Source organism: Triticum urartu, chromosome 7A (assembly GCF_056163025.1).
Source record: "Triticum urartu cultivar PI428250 chromosome 7A, HENAU_Tu73, whole genome shotgun sequence".
NCBI lineage: Eukaryota > Viridiplantae > Streptophyta > Magnoliopsida > Poales > Poaceae > Triticum > Triticum urartu.
Window position 1 is genome coordinate 646,843,199 of NC_141879.1, and position 20,496 is coordinate 646,863,694.

The 20,496-nt window shown below is 44.1% G+C and overlaps 1 pseudogene; it reads left to right on the forward strand.

Annotated features, from left to right (window-relative positions):
• The first annotated feature begins 17,184 nt into the window (after window positions 1-17,184).
• On the forward strand, window positions 17,185-17,951 carry LOC125524937 (egg cell-secreted protein 1.3 pseudogene; annotated as a pseudogene).
• Window positions 17,952-20,496: the final 2,545 nt, after the last annotated feature.

The window sequence follows — 20,496 nt, forward strand, 5'->3', positions numbered from 1 at the left end:
ATTTAGGTGCTAACTAGGCTTGGATTTGGTGCTTAGGGCGAGCTCGACAGAACGGGGCGGCGCGGGCCCGTCGGCGGCAGGGAGCGTGCCCAGTGCCTGCCGGGCCACGGCGACGGTGCAACGGGGTGTGCTGGCGTGCATGAGGCCACGCGGAGCTACCAGGAGGATTGGGCGGCGCCGAACGGCGTTGAGCCGCCGTTCTGCTCTCTGTCGGCCGCTACGGTGGTTCGGCCGCCGCAAGACACGCCGGCACAGGCAGGCCAGGGCGCCGCCGACGCCGGGAAGGCGCCAAGCGCACGTGTGGTGCTCCAGACAGGAGGAAGAGGCGGCGAGGAACGTGCCAAGGGCACTGTCTACGCGTGATTGAAACTGACAAAGGAAAACGACACTGAACTCTGAATTTTTCTGAAAATGAACAGCAACAGTGCACGCCAAGTGTTCGACAGAATGAATTTGGCCTCTGGGGATTTTTCCTTGAGCTGATTTTTGGTGGAGTGGCTACTCATTGCTCCAGTAGGCTGCCTGAATTTTGGTGGAATTTTTGGAGAAGTGTAGATATGAATTTCACCAAATTTGGCAAATCTGGTCCAAACTTGCAGAGACTGAAATTTGAAAAATTTGAAAAGAGGAGGAGTGGATCAAGATGGTTCTGGGTTGTGGGTACAAAGGACTATCCAGGAGAGTTGGTTTGAGGTCAAAACTCAAATGCAAAAGGGTACTTGCTTTGAAAATCTCTCAGGCTCCAAATAATTTGCAGAAATGATTTGAGGGGAAAAATAATTAGAATAAAATCCAAAACTTGCTTGGATTAGTTGGGACAGAGAACTTAGGTTGATTACAAGGAGGAGGGGAGGTTTTGGAGGGGTTTTACCACATGGGCAAAATACAAAGTCATGGGTGGTTTCCAAGATATGAAAATCCCAAATATTCATAGAGTTTCTTTTTAAAAGAAAAATATTAAACTCCCAAAATAATTAGAGAGAGAACCAACAGAGAAGAAGTTTTCAAAAGATCAAACACCATAGTTTGAAGAAAAATAAAATCCTTGCCAAAGAAAAGGAAGTTTTTAAGAGGAAGGATTTCTGGAAAAGAAATTTTAAATGCCCTCTTAAAAAAAAATTCAACAAAGTTTTTGATGAAAACCAATTAAAATTTTTGGAGTGTCACAAACAGTCTGCGCTCCAAATACTCAGAGCAGTGCGACGACTGGATTACATGTAAACACATCAGGACTTTCAGCAGTTGGTTGCAAACACGTCTCAGAGGTGACAACACTGTTTGTGATGAGTTGTACTTGTTGTCCAGGGGACCATCTTTGACTGTATTGACTTACAAAGGATATGAGATAAATGGGAATACATTTTACACGATCGCCCAAGATCAAAAGAGCACCAACCAAAACAGCGGTGTCCGCTTTGATGCAGGAACCGAGAGCGGAAAGGACACATATTATGGTTACATAGTGGACATATGGAAACTTGACTACGGACCTGATTTTAAGGTCCCTTTGTTTAAGTGCAAATGGGTCAATCTGTCAGGTGGCGGGGTACAGGTAGACCCACAGTACGGAATGACAACAGTGGATCTGAAAAATCTTGGGTACACTGACGAACCGTTCGTCCTAGCCAATGATGTGGCACGGGTTATCTATGTGAAGGACATACCAAACCGAGAAAAGGAAAGGATAAGGAAGCGAATACATCATACGATGAGCCAAAGCGCCACATAGTTCTTTCAGGAAAAAGGGACCACTAGTGCAGAACCGGGCAATAGCACTGGTTCGTAAGGCCCTTTAGTGCCGGTTCCATAACCGGCACTAAAGTGTGGTCACTAAAGGCCCCCCCCCCTTTAGTACAGGTTCAGCATGAACCGGTGCTAAAGGGAAACCACGTGGCACGAGCCAGCTCCGGGGGCCGGGAGCCCTTTAGTACCGGTTGGTAACACCAACCGATACTAAATGTTTGTGGGTTTTTGTTTTATTTTGTATTTTTCAATTAAATTTGTGTTATCAATTTAATTTAGGATTGTTTTACGTTATAATGAGTTGTAGTCGTCATCATCATCATCATCATCATCATTATCGCATATTAATAAATAAATAAACTCTAGCTAGCTAAAAATCATCGTAGTCGTCTAATTACCACTATTTAATCATCATAGTCATTACCGCTAGCTATCTAATCATCACCAACACTGGCTAGCTTAAAGAGGAAACATTCACTTTGTAACAGAAGCAAAGATATCATCGAGTTCAACATAATCATCACCAACATCGAAGTTCAGGACACGGACATGAGACACTAATTAAAAGCATGAACTAGTGCTGCTCCCTCTCAGGTAGAATAGCATAGAACATGTATAGCTCTCCTGATTCATCATACTGGAGCATGCAGATGAATCTGTCTTCTAATCTTGGGTTGCGCTTCTCCTTGCTGCCCCCTAGTACTTCTCTGCGATCGTTAACAATTTTGCTCCAATCTTTCACTATTAAGCATTCTTCGCTTTCAGAAATCCTGAATGCACTCATGTGCAATGTAGGATATCTTGGCCGTAAGCTAACCATTGACATGTCACCTTGAGTCTCGATCCACTGAGGCACAACTGTCATCGGAAGTCCCTGTTGAAGAACATCGTATAGTAATTAATATACTAAGCAATGAAAGTTTAGCTTCAAAAATAATGTATGCAAAAGATGCACTAATTAAGGACAAATAGTTAAAATCTTACCATCTTTCGATTATAGATGTGACCGTAGTTCAATACGATCACCATTGGTCGCACGTTTTGAGTACTAACATTTCTAAGTTCAGGAAAAAAATTTGTCTTGACAGTATTAAGATCCTCAAGCCATGAAACATAATGACTTATCTCCTCGCAGTTTAGTTGAGCCCCGGGGCAGTAGTAGGTCCTGTCTACCAAGCGCCGGACATGTTTGCTTGAACCGAAATAAGCTGACAATAGAAATTAGTTGTCAACTATTTTTGAATAAACTGTATCAAAGACATAAACATATGCATGCATGGTTGAGAAAAACTCACATAATGGTAGACCTGGAGGCGTTTGCACATTGACCCAGATGTCTATATTACCTTCAATATCATCTTCCAGACGAATATCAAAGGTGACAACCATACCAGGCTCAAATGCATAAGCCTTGCATAGTGCTTGCCAAGTTTTGCATTCAAAATGGGTGTATGTGTCTCCATTATATAATTTCACGTTGAAAGTATACCCATGCTCCGTCTTCAAGTAAACTCTCTTTACCTCCATATCATCTATAGCACTAAAACCTATCTTATCCAAGACAAAAATTCTTGCATGGCAGGGGATGCGCTAGTAGAATAGTGAAAATTTAAAATTATAAGTTGAAGCAAATGAAGCATAAGTTTTGCATTCAAATAATAATTGACAAAGTGACTTACTGTATCAACTTCGAATGTCTCATCCAGCTTGATGCTGAAGCGCCTACCATCAACAAGAAAATTTATGTCGCACAGGCCGCACTGGTCTTCACAGTGTTCACACATAATGAAATCTTTTTCGTCGTCAGATGACATTTCCTATGTTCATATAGGTGAAATATTAAACACCTGTTACTATCTAACATTAATTAATATCTAGCCAAATATATATTCATCTAACATTTGACATTAATATATCAAACTATATTCATCTCTAACAATTGACATTACTATATATTTAACTTTTCTATCTAATTCATCTAACATTCGACATTAATCTAACATTTATATATACTCAAAATATATAAAAAATTAAATAAACAGAAAAAATCATTAACAAATAATATTTTAATTAGATCATCAAATCTCAGATACCTAAATTTTCTTACTAAAAATAAACTAGTTATATTAATTATTGAACTATAGTTCAAATCTCATATACCTAAATAAACTAGTTATATTAATTATTGAACTAGTTCAAATCTCATATACCTAAATAAACTAGTTCGACAATTTTCTTACTAAAAATAAACTAGTTATATTAATTATTGAACTAGTTCAAATCTCATATACCTAAATAAACTAGTTCGATAATTTTCTTACTAAAAATAAACTAGTTATATTAATTATTCAACTAGTTCAAATCTCTAGTTCGACAATTTTCTATCTAGCTAATTCATCTGACATTCGACATTAATCAAACATTCGATCATCTAATTAACTTTTCTAAAAACAAAAAATAAGTATAAAAAAATGTGTGTGTGTGTGTATGTGTGTGTATAGTGTGTACGTATATATGCATGTGTGTGTATGTGTGTATGTGTGCGGCCCCGTACGCCGCCGCCCCGTACGTACGAGCGGGGGCGCCGGCATACGGGGCGGGGGCGGCGGCGTACGTACGGGCGGGGGCGCCGCCATACGGGCCGGGTGCGACGACGACGGACGGCGGCGCGGCGGGTATACACGAGAGCGAGAGACGTACGGGACCGCGGCGGGACGACGACGGACGGCGGCGCGCGGCATTCGGGGCAGCGGCGCGAGACGGCGGCGCGCGGCATTCGGGGCAGCGGCGCGAGACGGCGACGACGACGGGCGGCGGCGGGGACAGCGACGACAACGACGGACGACGGGCGACGGGGGCGAGGACGGGTTCGAGCGGCGCGCGAGAGGTTAGAGACGAAAGAAGTGGGAGATCTAACTAAATTTTCGTAAGTGTTGTATATATAGGAGAGGCCTTTAGTACCGGTTGGAGCCACCAGCCGGTACTAAAGGCCAACTTTGGCCAGGCCAAGAAGCGGGAAGAGCAGGCCTTTAGTACCGGTTGGTGGTTCCAACCGGTACTAAATGGTGGTCTTTAGTACCGGTTGGAGCCACCAACCGGTACTAAAGGCCTCGCGCTGCCACCCCAAAGTTTAGTCCCACCTCGCCGGGCGAAGGGCAGGCGCATTGGTTTATAAACCCAGCCGCGGCTACCTCTTCGAACTCCTCTATATAGCAGGCTTCTGGGCCTAATTAATTAGGGTGCGCTGCCCTGTGAGCCTGCTGGCCCTTCTGGGCCTGCATTTGCACACCCTAGATCTGGCAGGCCCATTGGGCAGCACGCCAACAAATTTTTTATATAGTTTTTTCTTTTCTGCATTATTTATTTTCTTCTATTTATTTTTGAGTAGTTTTTTATATAGTTTTTCCTTTTCTGCATTATTTATTTTCTTCTATTTATTTTTGAGTAATTTTTTTGTATAGTTTTTTTCTTTTCTGCATTATTTCTTTTCTTCTATTTATTTTTTTTCTAGAAATTGAATGTTGCATACTGAACAATTAGGTAAATGACCGAAAAACAACAAATGATGTCAGAACATGCTGGAAATTGATGACGTCGCTTTGAATGCTGCATACTAAACACAAAAGAAGTCTGGAGTTCAAATAAGTTTAAAAAACATTGAAGTGGCCATGTAACAGATGAGTTCTCGTCCGAAACACTGATACTCTGAAAGAGTTTGTCCAGTTTGTACACGAAGTGCGTCTAGTTTTTGTCGTGACCCTCTCTACTCTTTCGCGCATGCTATGCGGGTGATATGATGATACCATGCCAAGTTTCAACATTTTCAGGATTCATTTTGTAGTGATTTTCAATTTCACGGTCATTTAGCTCTCTAAACAATTAGGGAAATGACCGAAAAACAACAAATGATGTCAGAACATGTTGGAAATTGATGACGTCGCTTTGAATGCTGCATACTAAACACAAAAGAAGTCTGGAGTTCAAATAAGTTTAAAAAACATTGAAGTGGCCATGTAATAGATGAGTTCTCGTCCGAAACCCTGATACTCTGAAAGAGTTTGTCCAGTTTGTACACGAAGTGCGTCCAGTTTTTGCCGTGACCCTCGCTACTCTTTCGCGCATGCTATGCGTGTGATATGATGATACCACGCCAAGTTTCAACATTTTCAGGATTCATTTTGTAGTGATTTTCAATTTCACGGTCATTTAGCTCTCTAAACAATTAGGTAAATCACCGAAAAACAACAAATGATGTCAGAACATGTTGGAAATTGATGACGTTGCTTTGAATGCTGCATACTAAACACAAAAGAAGTCTGGAGTTCAAATAAGTTTAAAAAACATTGAAGTGGCCATGTAACAGATGAGTTCTCGTCCGAAACTCTGATACTCTGAAAGAGTTTGTCCAGTTTGTACACGAAGTGCATCCAGTTTTTGCCATGACCCTCTCTACTCTTTCGCGCATGCTATGCGGGTGATATGATGATACCATGCCAAGTTTCAACATTTTCAGGATTCATTTTGTAGTGATTTTCAATTTCACGGTTATTTAGCTCTCTAAACAATTAGGTAAATCACCGAAAAACAAAAAATGATGTCAGAACATGTTGGAAATTGATGACGTCGCTTTGAATGCTGCATACTGAACACAAAAGAAGTCCGGAGTTCAAATAAGTTATTAAAAATAAAAAAGAGGTGCAATGCTGGTTAATTTGCTTCAAGCCATTCGGAATAGTGTAGACTGCACTGCACATAGCTCAGTGCAATCTATGCTATTCCGCAAGGCTTGAAGCTAATCAACATGTAGGTGAATATTGCAACTCTTCGTCATTGTCTGTGCACTCACGGCTTATAAACCGCTCATACTGCCTCTCTCTTGGCGAGGTGGGACTAAAAATCAGCTTACAAAGAAACTCTAGTACCGGTTCATGGCATGAACCGGTACTAAAGGTCTTCGTGGGGGGCCCAGACTGACCATAGCCTGACACAGCCTTATTAGTACCGGTTCGTGGCATGAACCGGTACTAAAGGTTACCCATGAACCGGTACTAATGATGCCCGCCCGCCTACCCGTTAGAACCGGCACTAATGGTCACATTAGTGCCGGCTCAAATTCAAACCGGCACTAATGTGCTTCACATTTGACCCTTTTTCTACTAGTGGACATCCTCGGAGTGGACGGTAAGACAAACATGTCTGAAGATTATGAAAAGTTTCATGAAATTCCTCCCTTCAATGTCAAGGCTGACCCAAGCATCCTGATAAACGATGAAGATTATCCATGGTTACGGCGCAATAAGCAAATGACACAAGCGAAGAAAAAGTGAAGACTTTCTCCCGCAACTATTATGATGATACCATGCCAACTTTGTAACACACGAATATGCTATGCCAACTTTTTCAGAGTTCATTTGAAAACTATGAATTTAGGTTGAATTTTCTCTATAAGTGCATCCATGTTCATTTTTTAGTAAAGTTAATCACAAACTTGTGATTCACACAAATTTCAAAGAATTCAAATTTTAACTATTCAAATTTGAAAACTAATGGCACTAACAAAAAGTTTATAATTTTTCTAAAACTAATGGCACTAATAGAAAGTTTATAATTTTCGGAGTTCATTTGGAATTCATTTGAAATGCTTTTCAATTTCAGGGTCTTATAGCTCAAAAAAATCAGTAAATGCATGAAAAATAACAAATGAAGTCAGAAAGGGTTGAAAATTGATGATGTGGCTTTCAATGGTGCATTTTGAACACAGAAAAAATATGGAGTTCAAATAAGTTCAAGAAAATGAAATCCCTTTGTAACAGATGATCTTTCGTCCGAAACCCTGATACTTCGAAAGAGATTGTCCGTTTTGTACACGAAGTGCATCCAGTTTTTGCCGTAACCATCTCAACTTTGTTGCACATGCTATGTGGGTGAAATGATGATACCATGCCAACTTTCAACCTTTTCGGAGTTCATTTGAAATGCTTTTCAATTTCAGGGTCTTATAGTTCAAAAAAGCAAAAGGAATCAACTAAAAAGTTTTTATAAATCTCTAGTATTTTTGAAACTAAACTTATATAAAATTTATGCAACTTAAATTCAGAAAGTATTTTTTGTTCAACACATTAATAGCAAAAAGAATTTAATATCAAAAAGATAAAAAAATTGTTTTTTATTAAAACAGATATTAAAAATAACCTAAAATTACCAAATAGAGTATAATGATAAAACACTGCCCTTTTATTTTGAATATAATTCTACTTACTTTTTTCCAATCTTTTTCAAAAAATCTATTCCTGCTCTTTTTGATCCAGTTTCATCTCTTTTTTTCCGAATTAAATGGAGAATCCAGGATCTTTTATGTTTTTTACCTTACAATTTTGCTAGATACAAAACAATAAAATAAATAATATATATATATAAAAAGATTTTGATGAAATTCCATTTTTTGGGGTACTTTACTTAAAGAAAAAAACGGACAGGGCCGACAGATTTACCTGATGTAAAGAAGATCCTAAAAGTCTCTGATTAGTCGACTCTCTCCATTTAACACTTTTCTCTCTCTCCTTTTTTCCACTGACTCAATTCTAGTTTATTAGATTGTTGTTTAAAAGAATGCAAAAAGTTCAATAGAACTAAGATCGGCTAAAACAAAATGATATCCCAAAGGGATAACTAAAAAACTTAATAAAACTGATATGACTGCTATAGAGGGTCCAATGCTAAATAAAGAAATATCTCCTCGGGATGGCAGAATATCTTCTTTAAAAAGTAGCTTAGTCCCATCTGCAAGATTTTGATGAAATTCCATTTTTTGGGGTACTTTAGTTGATTTTACTCTGTTTATCCTGTAGTTTAATTCAGTTTTAATTTCGATGTAATATTAAGTAGCAGGAAAAAGAATCACTCAAAAATCTAACTTCATAGTAAAGTTATTCATAAACTAGTGATTCACATACATTTTAAAACTATAAGTATTTAGTACAAATAAAAAATAAAAAGCAAAAATGAAAACAAAAGAAGAAAACAAAAAAATCAAATTTTAAAACTAATGGCACTAACAGAAAGTTTATAATTTTTGTGACCTAAAAGAAAAAAGAAATCACTAAAAAACTATAAGTATTTAGTACAAATAAATAAATAAAAAGCAAAAAAGAAAACAAAAGATGAAAACAAAAAAAATTCAAATTTTAAAACTAATGGCACTAACAGAAAGTTTATAATTTTTGTGACCTAAAAGCAAAAGGAAATCACTAAAAAACTATAAGTATTTAGTACAAATAAAAAATAAAAAGCAAAAAAGAAAACAAAAGAAGAAAACAAAAAATGCCACCTACTAGGCCTCCACGGCCTGAATACGACTAGAAACCCTTCCATGGGCCAGGATTCAGGCCCGCAGAAGGCCCAGCAGGCCCAACAGGCATAGCAGTGCACAGATTAGGTCCGTAAGCCTGCAGTTGAGAGGAGCTCGAGTGGGTGGGCGCAGCAGCGCTTATAAACCACTGCTAGCCCCTCTCAACTAGCGAGGTGAGACTAAACTTATGACCGCACAGCGCCAGCACAAGACATTTGGTCCCGGTTGGTAGGACCAACCGGGACCATAGGGGGGCATTGGTCCTGGTTGGTGGCACGAACCGGGACGAATGCCCACCTATGGTCCCGGTTCGAGCCACCAACCGGGACCAAAGGCCTCTGTTTCCCGCCCTTTGGGCTACTGAAAAGAGACCTTTGGTCCCGGTTGGTGGCACGAACCGGGACCATAGGTAGGCATTCGTCCCGGTTCATGCCACGAACCGGGACCATAGCTTCCTGTATATATACCCACCACTTAGCAATTTCAGATTTCATCGCCATTTGCCCCCTAACGACGCCGAGTTCATCGACGCCGCCAGGCTGCCCGTGCTCGCCATCGGCGCCCCGAGGTCGCCGTCGCCGTCACCGCCCGCTCCTCGTCGCCGCCGTCGCCCGCTCCTCGAGCCCGCGCCGCCCCCGAGCCCTTGCCGCCCTCGAGCCCGCGCCGCCCTAGAGCTCGCCGTCGTCCCCGAGCCCTCCTCCCCAAGCTCAAGCCGCCCCTCGAGCTCGCCGTCGTCCCCAAGCCCGCGCCGCCCCGAGCCCGTGCCGCCCCCGATCTCGCCGTCCTCCCCGAGCCCGTGCCGCCCCGACGCCATCCGCCGCCCTCGCCGATGCCCTCGCCGGTCAACCTCGCTGTGAGCCGCCACGCGCCACCCCGGTTTATCATTTTTTTTCATTTTTTTGTTCGTATATATAATGTATATATGTATGTGGCTATATGTATGTATAGATGTTCATATATGTGTATTATTTTTTTTGTTCAGAGCATTTTTTGTTCATATATGTATTTTTTTGTTTATGTGTATTTTTTTTTGTTCATAGCATTTTTTTGTTCATATTTTTTTCATAGCATTATTTCCATGTATATATGTATGTGGCTATGTATGTATAGATGGATAGCATTTTTTTTCCATGTATGTATGTCATTGTCGATATACCCCCTCCCCGTTAACTTCGACAGGAGGGGGGGTCGATATAACCCTCCCCGATAACTTCGACATGAGGGGGGTTCGATATACCCCCTCCCTGATAACTTCGACATGAGGGGGGGTCGAGAACTAGTTTAGGGGGTCGAGGGTTGAGAACTAGTTTAGGGGGTCAAGGGTCGAGAACGTCGGACATTCATGAGAGAGGCGAGGAAGAAGGGGAAGAAGAGGGAGAAGAAGAGGAGAGGAAGAAGAGGAAGTCTTCTCCTCTATTCTTTCTTCTCTTCTTTTTTCTTCGTCTTCCTATATGTATTAGTTTTTTTATTTAGGTTGTTAATCAGTAGATATTAATTTTGTTCATATATGTATGGATGCATGTGATATGTATGTATGTATGTATGTGTGTATGTATGTATCGGGTATGTCGTTGTCGATATACCCCCTACCCGATAACTTCGACATGAGGGGGTCGAGGGGGGGTCTAGGGTCGCCGAGGGGTTGAGGGTCGTCGAACATGAGAGGAAGAAGAGGATAAAAAAAGAAGAGGAAGAAGAAGAAAAAAAGAGGAGAAGAAAGAATAAAGGAGTTCTTCTCCTCTATTCTTTCATCTCCTCTTTTTTTTTCTTCTTATTCCTCTTTTTTTATCGGGAACGAGGGTCGTCGAGGGTCGCCGAGCGGTAGAGGAAACCCTAAATAGCAAGTATCGTCGGTGTGAGATACATGTGGCCGTCGGTGTCGGACAGTACATCCACGTCCCACAAGTGACGCGGGCTTCGACGCCCACGTCACTTGTGGGACGTGGATGTAGTGTCCGACACCGACGGCCACATGTATCTCACACCCACGATACTTGCTATTTAGGGTTTCCTCTACCGTTCGGCGACCCTCGACGACCCTCGTTTCTGATAAAAAAAAGAGGAAGAAGAAGAAAAAAAGAGGAGAAGAAATCTTTCTTCTCCTCTTTTTTTCTTCTTCTTCCTCTTTTTTTTATCAGAAACGAGGGTCGTCGAGGGTCGCCGAACGGTAGAGGAAACCCTAAATAGCAAGTATCGTGGGTGTGAGATACATGTGGCCGTCGGTGTCGAACACTACATCCACGTCCCACAAGTGACGCGGGCTTCGACGCCCACGTCACTTGTGGGACGTGGATGTACTGTCCGACACCGACGGCCACATGTATCTCACACCCATGATACTTGCTATTTAGGGTTTCCTCTACCGCTCGGTGACCCTCGACGACCCTCGTTCCCGATAAAAAAAGTGGAAGAAGAAGAAAAAAAGAGGAGAAGAAAGAATAGAGGAGTTCTTACTCCTCTATTCTTTCTTCTCCTCTTTTTTTCTTCTTCCTCTTCTTTTTTATCCTTGAAGCGTTGTCGAGGCCACCCCAAACCCTAGAGAAGCAGCGTCGAGGCCACCCCAAACCCTAGAGAAGCAGCGTCGAGGCCACTAATTAATATTAGTTCTACGTTTGCCACTAATATATCCATCTGTCATGCTTGAATAATAATTGCCATGTTGTCAATATTTGTAGAAACTATGGACACTGCCCGAGACGAAGTACAAGAAGAGTTGTTGGGGGACATAATCGCACGAGGAAGTGATGCCGTCTGCTTGTTGTTTCTCAACGACACCGATGGTCTGGAAGCAGCTGGCTATGATTATGATAGCTCCGGTGACCTAATGCCGGTGCAAGAAGGAGACCGTGAGGACGGCTCCGGTGACCCAATGCCGGTGCAAGAAGGAGACCGTGATGACGTCTCCGGTGACCGAACCGAGTCCGTCCAGGTATATATATTAGTTAAGCTTCTGTTGACTAGCTAATTAATGCATTCATTGTTTTGGTATGTACACATATTAATTAAGTCTTTGTTCTTTTTTCTAGCCCTCCGGATCGAGCACAACTTCGGTAAAGAGACGAGGCCCGAAGAAAAAGTTGAGCTCGGATGAAAAGTTTGAGATCATAGTAATCGCGGCCGACGGCCAACCGATTGAACCCCTCCGGACAAAAAGCGCATTTGTTGCTCAGTGCGGGGTTTTGGTTAGGGACAAGATCCCGATCAGCATCCAGCAATGGTTAAAGCCGGCTACAGAAGACCCTGAGGTGTCTTATGTCAATGATATGCAGAAAAATGATATTTGGACTGAGCTGAAGTCAAATTTCACCCTACCGCCAGAGGATGATCCAGAGAAGCCAGTTCAAGAGCAATTAATCAAGTCTTTTGCTCTTAAGAGGATGACAGAACTATTCAGGAGGTGGAAGAAAGAGCTGAATAAGTTTGTCGAAAATAAAGAGACACCAGAATTCAAGGGCAGATATGAGAAGATCAGAGATCACTGGCCCGCATTTGTGGCCCACAAGACATCGGAAAAGAGTAAGAAGATGTCGGCGACAAACAAGCAAAATGCTACGAAGAAGAAGCATCACCATCGCACGGGGTCAGGTGGCTACCTCGTAGCCCGGCCTAAGTGGGCCAAGACTGAGAATGATCTGGTTGATAAAGGGATCGAACCAGAGACAATTAACTGGCCAGACCGTTGCCGGACTTGGTTCTTCGGGGCTGGCGGAACCTTGGACCCTATATCAGGAAAGTGCATTTGGACGAACGATCAAATGGACATACCAGTCAAGAAGCTTCAGCAGTATATCGAAGCAGCGCAGCAAGGGACGTTCTTTCCAGACAGAGAGAACGACGTGCTCACAATGGCCCTCGGGAATCCTGAACACCCTGGACGGACACGAGGCACGCCAGGCTCCATTCCGTGGAAGGTTGGGTTTCCGGACGCAGGCGGTTACAAATGCCAGGAGAGGAGGAAAAAAGTGCAGTAGACCCAAATGCAGGCGCTGCAAGCAAGGGTACAAGCGATAGAGGAACGAGAAGCAAATCGCAGCAAACGAACTGCCGAAGCTTCCCCCGAAGCTACCCCGCCATCTCAGCGGAGAAGCAGCATGGCTTCCACCGAGCTGCTTCAGCCGGAGCATGCCTTGACGGCTCCTGCCAGCTATCCCGTGGATGCTATCACGGAGTCTCAAAATTGCCACCTTATGACGCTATGGATGAATTTGAAGGTCAAGGCGGCTGTTGGCTCTGTTTATCCTACTGAACCTGGCGCAACTTTTCACTGCCGGCCGATTCCAGAAGGATATGCTAGGGTGATGGTGGATGAAATAACGGAGGGATTTGAGGACCTCCAACTTGACCACCCTACCGGTGAAGGGGAGACTAGGCTGGATTCTGCTCTGAAGACTCCATGCCTATGGCGGAAGGAGCTCATCAACCTTCCGAACTGGACGCCTCCGCCTCCTCCTCCTCCTCCGGCAAGTCAGGCCACTCCGCCTCCTCCACCGCCTCCTCCTCCGGTGAGTCAAGACACTCCGCCTCCTCCACCGCCTCCTCCTCCGGCGAGTCAGGGCACTTCGCCTCCTTCTCCGCCTGCGCCGGCGCGCCCGAGCAGCCAGCCTCCTCCTTCTCCGCCTCGTCAGCAAGGGCGGAAGAGACCTGCCGCCGCTCCGGCAGCTCCGGCGCGTCGTAGTCCTTCTCCTCCGCCTCGTAAGCAAGTAAGGAAGACAACCGCTCCGTCTGCTCGGCCGGTGTCTAGCAGTACTGCCAGAGGCGGGAGGACATACAGATTCGGTCCTTCTCTGAAGACTCCAGAGAAGTTACCATACGAGAGGACCCCAGAGGAGAATGCCGAGATCGCGCGAGAAGAAGTGAGGAACTTCTTTGAAGGGGTGAAAGCAAAGAAACATCCACCTCCGGAGGAGAAGGTAGATCCGGTGAAAGCGAAGCGCACTCTGGCTGCCCTGACAAAACCACCCAAGACTCCGCCTAAAGGAAACTATGAGCGCATTATTGCAAAGGAATTTGTCGAAGCGGAGCGGTCGGGAAGTACTGTTAGTGATCAAAGGCTGAAAGAACGACGAGCTGGGAAACAAATTGCACAGCTCGGTGAACAAGCGAAGCAATCGTGCCCCCCGCTCAAGGTGCCTAGCGACATCGTCGCTAATGATCCGAGGATGGTGCCCGGTTATAGCAATCTTGGAGATTACCTGCCCGACGATGTACATTATGATTTCATGGAGGTGCAGATACAAAGATACGAGTACGGGAAGCCTCTCGTCAAAGATGAAAGATCTCTATCAACGATGATGCGAAGATTGCATGATTGGTACTTGAAAATCTGCAGAGAGTCTGGGGGGAGGAGTACTTTGTATGTGAGAGTTAAAAGGGAGCATGACCTCGTTGGAATTGATCTGTTGCCTGTTCCATTTGAGGAGTTCTTTAAGTTTTTCAATCAATTGGCCCTCGATAAAGCAACGGTCACCTGCTACTATCTGTAAGTAGTACTACTTCTGTCATTAAGTCTCTCTATATAGCTCAACTCTTTCATTGCATATATTTATAATTATCCTCACTATATTATGCAGATTGAAGATCACCGAATTGAAGAAAAGACAAGTAGGTGATATTGGGTTCATTACACATATCTCATAGATGAAACTGAGGTTAAATTTCATCCCGCAGATACCGAGGCCAACTTGCTACGATCGTTGGTAATAAATGAAAACAAAGATATAATACTCTTTTCTTACAACTTCAAGTGAGTGTTACTGTCTTGTGCGTATTCGGTTTCCCTTATATATTAGTCAAGGTTATAGTAATGTAATTGATGAGTTATGCATGCGTGTGCAGTTTCTACTATATTATCCTAGAGATTAAGCTTGAGCAGGGACTAGTAACCGTCTTAGACTCAAGACGAAAAGATCCCCAGGACTATGCGGACATGACTCAAATGCTCGAGAAGTAAGTTAAATCGATCATTATCCACCACATCAGCAACTTTGTTCATTTCCTAATATATCAAGTAATTGTTTTCTTTGTCTGGCAGGGTTTGGAAAAAATTCACCAAAAAAGCTCCGGGACTCCCGAAGAAGCTGCAATTTAGACACCTGAAAGTAAGTACTATAGTAGCATGTTCAGCGCATCTCCTATTGATTCAAGCGCTAGTTTCATCAATACCATTTGGCATTCTTGCTTATCAGTTTGATTGACCTCTATTTCATGTAAAGTGGTTGTGGCAGGAACAAGGGAATAATTTCTGTGGATACTACATTTACGAGTCCATCCGCCACACGACCTGTGAGCGGGGCTACTCTGACGAACAATACGAAGTGCGTAAATAACAACATTCACAATTTTATTTTATCACCATCATTTGTGTTGAGTTTCATTCATTCATTCATTCATATATATATATATATATATATATATATATATATATATATATATATATATATATATATATATATATATATATATTGACCCCTTTCTTCAAATTAGATGTTTCGGAAGCGGGATGAACTCCTAGCACCAGCTCGCATGCGAGCAATTCAAGAGGAATTGGCGGCATTCTTTCTTGACCACGTGATCGCTGAAGACGGAGAATACTATGTGGACCATGAGTCCGTATGTTAGGAGATTATATTTGTAAGAGATAATTATTGTATATATGTAGCCGGTAGTGTCGGATAGATATACGAGAACTTGTTGTTCGACCAATCTCTCGGAGAAGGAGAGGTGGTCGATATCACTTCTCTCTGTATGCATATATGTTCATGACGATCTTCTGTTTCCTTCGTTTGCTTACTAGCTAGCTAGCGTGTCTAGTCCTCTCTATACTATGTATAGTACGTAGCGTCGACCAAGCACGGACATAAGAGAGGACATTTCTTTCTATTAATTATAGCTAGCTAACACAATATATGAAACACCTAAATTAACCCCCCAACCCCCCCGGTTCGCAATGTAACCGATATTAATACTCTTTTCTGGCCGAACCAAAGCCTCCTTTTCTACTAGTGAACGGTTGCTAATTAGATCTCCCAAGCCCATACATATAAAAGAAAAAAAAATTATACCTATTTTTTGTGTCCACCTAAAAAGTAAACTAGCCCTCACGCCTAGCCCATGATCACCCAGCCCGGCGCCATGTAAATGTTTTAATCCATCCCCAAACACATGGCGATGTCATGCCGTTTAATTACTTTTTCAATTTTTCAAAAGCAATTACTTCTAAACCGCTTATTAAATTAATATTCATTTCCGCCATTAGACCTCTCATGGAGAGCTCCTTGAAACTAGATCATGTGTGGATATGTTTTGACAAACTTTTTATCTGTGTAACTTTAGTGCTACAAGAACCAACTCCCTGCTTGGTTCGCTTTCCATGATGCCAGTTGTTCTAATGATGTCGTAAGTTGTCTACAATGACCGTAAAGTAGGCTAATATTATCCTTCCTACTATTAATAGTGAGTAGCTTAACAATATCCAGAGTCGCCTCTACAATACTTTGTAACATTGTAGGAAAGCTTAGTTTTCGAGGTAGCCAACATAGAAACAACGTTATACAACTTCCAAAGTAATATTGACAACTGAGCATCACTAAGGTAGACGACCTCATAGTGAAGTGTACACCTTAGATTTCGAGGTACCCAACTTAGAAATCATGGAAGGCAACTTTTGGACTGCTGCCAACCAGCTAATTAGCAACGGTATGCAACTTCAAAACAGACACGCCCGTGCTTAAGGGGTCATATTTGCTATGTCCGGCTGTAGATGCTCAGTGTGTAGACTCGGGCCAGAGGAATCTTTCCATTTATATGATGCATTTGGTGAATGGATTCATATTTAGGTGTGCGCTTAAGACGTCCAAAGAATTTAGCAGTTTGTTCTACCGATAAGGAAACATGTGAGTTGGTATGGAAAGTGAAATGACACGAAGACAGCGAAAGATGACATACCAAACGAAACCGCGGCGGGTATCGATTAGGAGACAAATCGGTTGGCATGGAAAATGCAGAAACCGGAAACAAGGGATCCTCCCTCGGTGGAAGGCGTATCGTCGTCAGTACTAAAGACCACCAGAATGGGAAGCGAAAGGACCTTCCAAGTTCTGAAACTGAAGCAAGCGCGCGTTACCGCTCGCTCTCATCGTCCTGTATAAATTGAACGTAGCACGTACACAGCGTCACAGCCAGCACTTGCTAGAGCCTAGAGGCGATCAGTACCATGGCTTCCTCCGGCTCACTCCTCCCCGCCCTCCTCGTGCTGCTCCTGCTCACAGTCGCCGCCACCGCGTCGACGACTACGACGACCTTCGTCCGGGCGGGCGCTCCTCCGGCCGAGCTCGCCGAGCGGCTGCAGGGAGTGGGGCAGCAGCAGTGCTGGGAGATACTGATGGACATCAGGTCGTGCACGGGGGAGATCATCCTCTTCTTCCTCAACGGCGAGGCGTACCTGGGGCCCGGGTGCTGCCGCGCCATCCGCGCCGTCGAGCAGCGCTGCTGGGCCGCGGACGCCATGCTGTCCGTCATCGGGTTCACCCCAGAGGAGGGGGACATGCTCAAGGGCTACTGCGACGCCGGTGACAGCGGCGAGGGGCAGCAGCGTGGTGCTCTTGACGGCGTTGCAAGTGACAGCGCCGTGGCCGCCGCTGCCGGAAGGAAGGGGCTTGGTGCCCCGTGAAGCTGAGAGTCTGAAGTGTGTGTCCACGTCCACCTGTAGGTTCTCGTGAATCCTGTGATGCTTCATGAGTTCATGTAATCTTTGTTGCGAAGCTGGGAGGCGAGTGGTTTCTCTGGTTTTTGTTCGTGTAACCCGACCCGAGTTGGCTATCGCTAACCCCAGCAAGGCTCGAATAATAGTTTCTCTGCCATATTACACCATTTTTCTCTTGAACTAATTAACTTTATGAGTAAACGTGACACACAAACCCAATCAAAATCAAAGACTAGACACGGTAAATATCAGAGTGGAATCACAGTGTAAGACAAACCAACCACGATGGTGCGCCGGCGCACGTGCCGGGAGGTTCAAGTTGTAGAGCGCGCCACCGCGCGCGTTCGACCGAGAGCTTGCAGGACCCGCCCCCTCTTTCCCCATCGGTGAGGCAGAGCAGGCCGAGACGCTTCAGGCCCCTGTGAAGGTAGATAGTTGTGGCCGGTCTATGCGCACCGGAACGCCATGCCATGCACGAACACGCCGTCTTGCGGCTCACGTCAAGGCTGGTGGCGGCAAACCCCACGGCGGCGAGGGAGGGCGCGGCGTGGACTCAGACGTGGGATGCAATGGACGAACGTTTGCAAGTGACCTGTTTGATGAAATGCCTCCTGACAGAGGGGGTGGGGGAAGAAGAGAGGACAAAACCTAAATGCCACGTGGTGAGTTTCTTACTCTAATCTGGTGTCGGATGAAAGTTATCCGGTTTTGAGATTTGAGGGGCTTAATTTCAACAAAAAAATCTTAAAAGGAGCGTATATAGACTTTAGGCAAACATGACGGACCAAAAATATATGTTTCTTCTTTTATGATGACGTCTACCGAGTTGATGCATTTGACCAGATCTCTCTCTCTCTCTCTTGATGATGGCATTTCTCTTTTTTTTTTAGGAATGGCCATGAGATTTCTCTCATCATGAATGGCGATGTAGTCTTTGGATAGGACCTCCTTCACCTAGGCAACTTTTTATTTCCAGTTTATATAAAACAACATTTTTTACATTCTTCATCTTCTCATGCAAAGGCTGGTTATTCGTTCAATGTTACGATATCAACTTGATATAACATTTGAACGAGACACTAGTGCTACCTTCCATGTCCCTTCGTCGCTCCCTTCCGAAGGGTGGCACAGGCGGTGCCCCCAACCACGAGTGGGTAGCGGCAGGGACGGCTCCTTTTCCCGCAGCGGCGTCCTCCACGAGCTGGTGAGCTCACGGGGGCGGGCAGCAGCCGGCACGACGTCGCGCCTTTTTGCGGTGGCGGGTGTGGTGAGGTGGGCCAGCTGGGAGGCATGGGCGGCTTGGCAGCTGCCTCGGAGCATGCTCGAGGGTAAAAGTCGGGGCGGCTCCCGATCTGGACACGACGATGGTCGTTAGGGCCGGGCTTGTGATGGGGTGGTCGGTGCTCGGGTTGGCAGTTTGACGCGGAGGTGCGCGGTAGGTGCGGTGGCATGTGCATGCAGTCGAGGTGGTAGTCCCAATCTAGGTCTGGATGGGTGGCGTCCGAGCTCTGTTTTCATGTGTGGGCTTCAGCGTTCGCGGCCAATGTGGAGCTCGGTTGTGGTGTCACGCTCGTTGGTGTTGACTCGCCTCCATGGTGGTGGTGTGAGTGAGGGCTCTCGGGTCGGCTGTCATGGTATGCTACTGCAAGTGCAGTGCAACTTCGGTCCGCTCTCTGTTCACTATAGTTGGGCCCCCTCCTTGGACTGGGGTAGGGGAAGGGGCTCTGGGCAAAGGTCTTGTTTCGATGGGGGTTAATAGATACCCGCGACGATGGCACTATGGCGCCCTCGTTTTTTTGTAGTTGTTGTCAAAGTCTTGGTGGTCGAGTTTTGAGTTGGCCAATGTGGGCATTGTTGGTTTTTGTTGTTGTTTTTTCTTTCTATGTGGTTTTGGTCTAGTTCCCCCGATATAACGGGACATTATATATTTTTGTTTTTCCTCTTAATGAATTTGGCATAGCTCCTACCTATCTATATCTATACCTATTAATACTAATACTAGTACTAATACCGATACCAATAAAATAAAGTGTGTTTCTCTGATTTTTTGATTCCTTCACACATGTTATTAATTTTAATTATTTCCTATGGATAAATTAAATTCGTCGGGGTCCATGCATGAGATTTTCTTTCGAGGTGATTCTGAACTGTATCAGCATGAACCAACGATAATATGGGTTTGAGAGCCGCAAAAATAAATTGGCACCGCAACTGAACCTCTACCATCGGCTGCGCCTACCTCAGCTCGCATCTTTCACGTTAAATACTGACCACCCAGGGAATCGGCAAACACACGGTGAGAATAGAGGAGAGCAGCATCCTCATGTTCGGCGCCAGACATAGATTGTGTGGGCTGAATACTATACTTAAACAGGTGGGACAATTAAAGAGAAGGATTGTGGGCTGCATAGAATATTTAAATGGGTGGGATAATTAAAGGAGGGATTGAACAGAAATTGCTTTTGGACGCCGAGCTCCATGGAAGCTTCAAAATGCAAAATTTAAAATACGTGAAAATTCGTATTTTTACATTTCGAAAAATCTGAAAAAATACAGACATACATGAAGGCATAATGCACACGTGTGTAAAATTTCACAACGAAATACGATGAAATGAGGGATGTGCAAAATGAACAAATCTAGGGGGTTTTAACAGATGATACTATTCATTCTTCTATATCGTGAATTTTTCTTTCTTGTACAG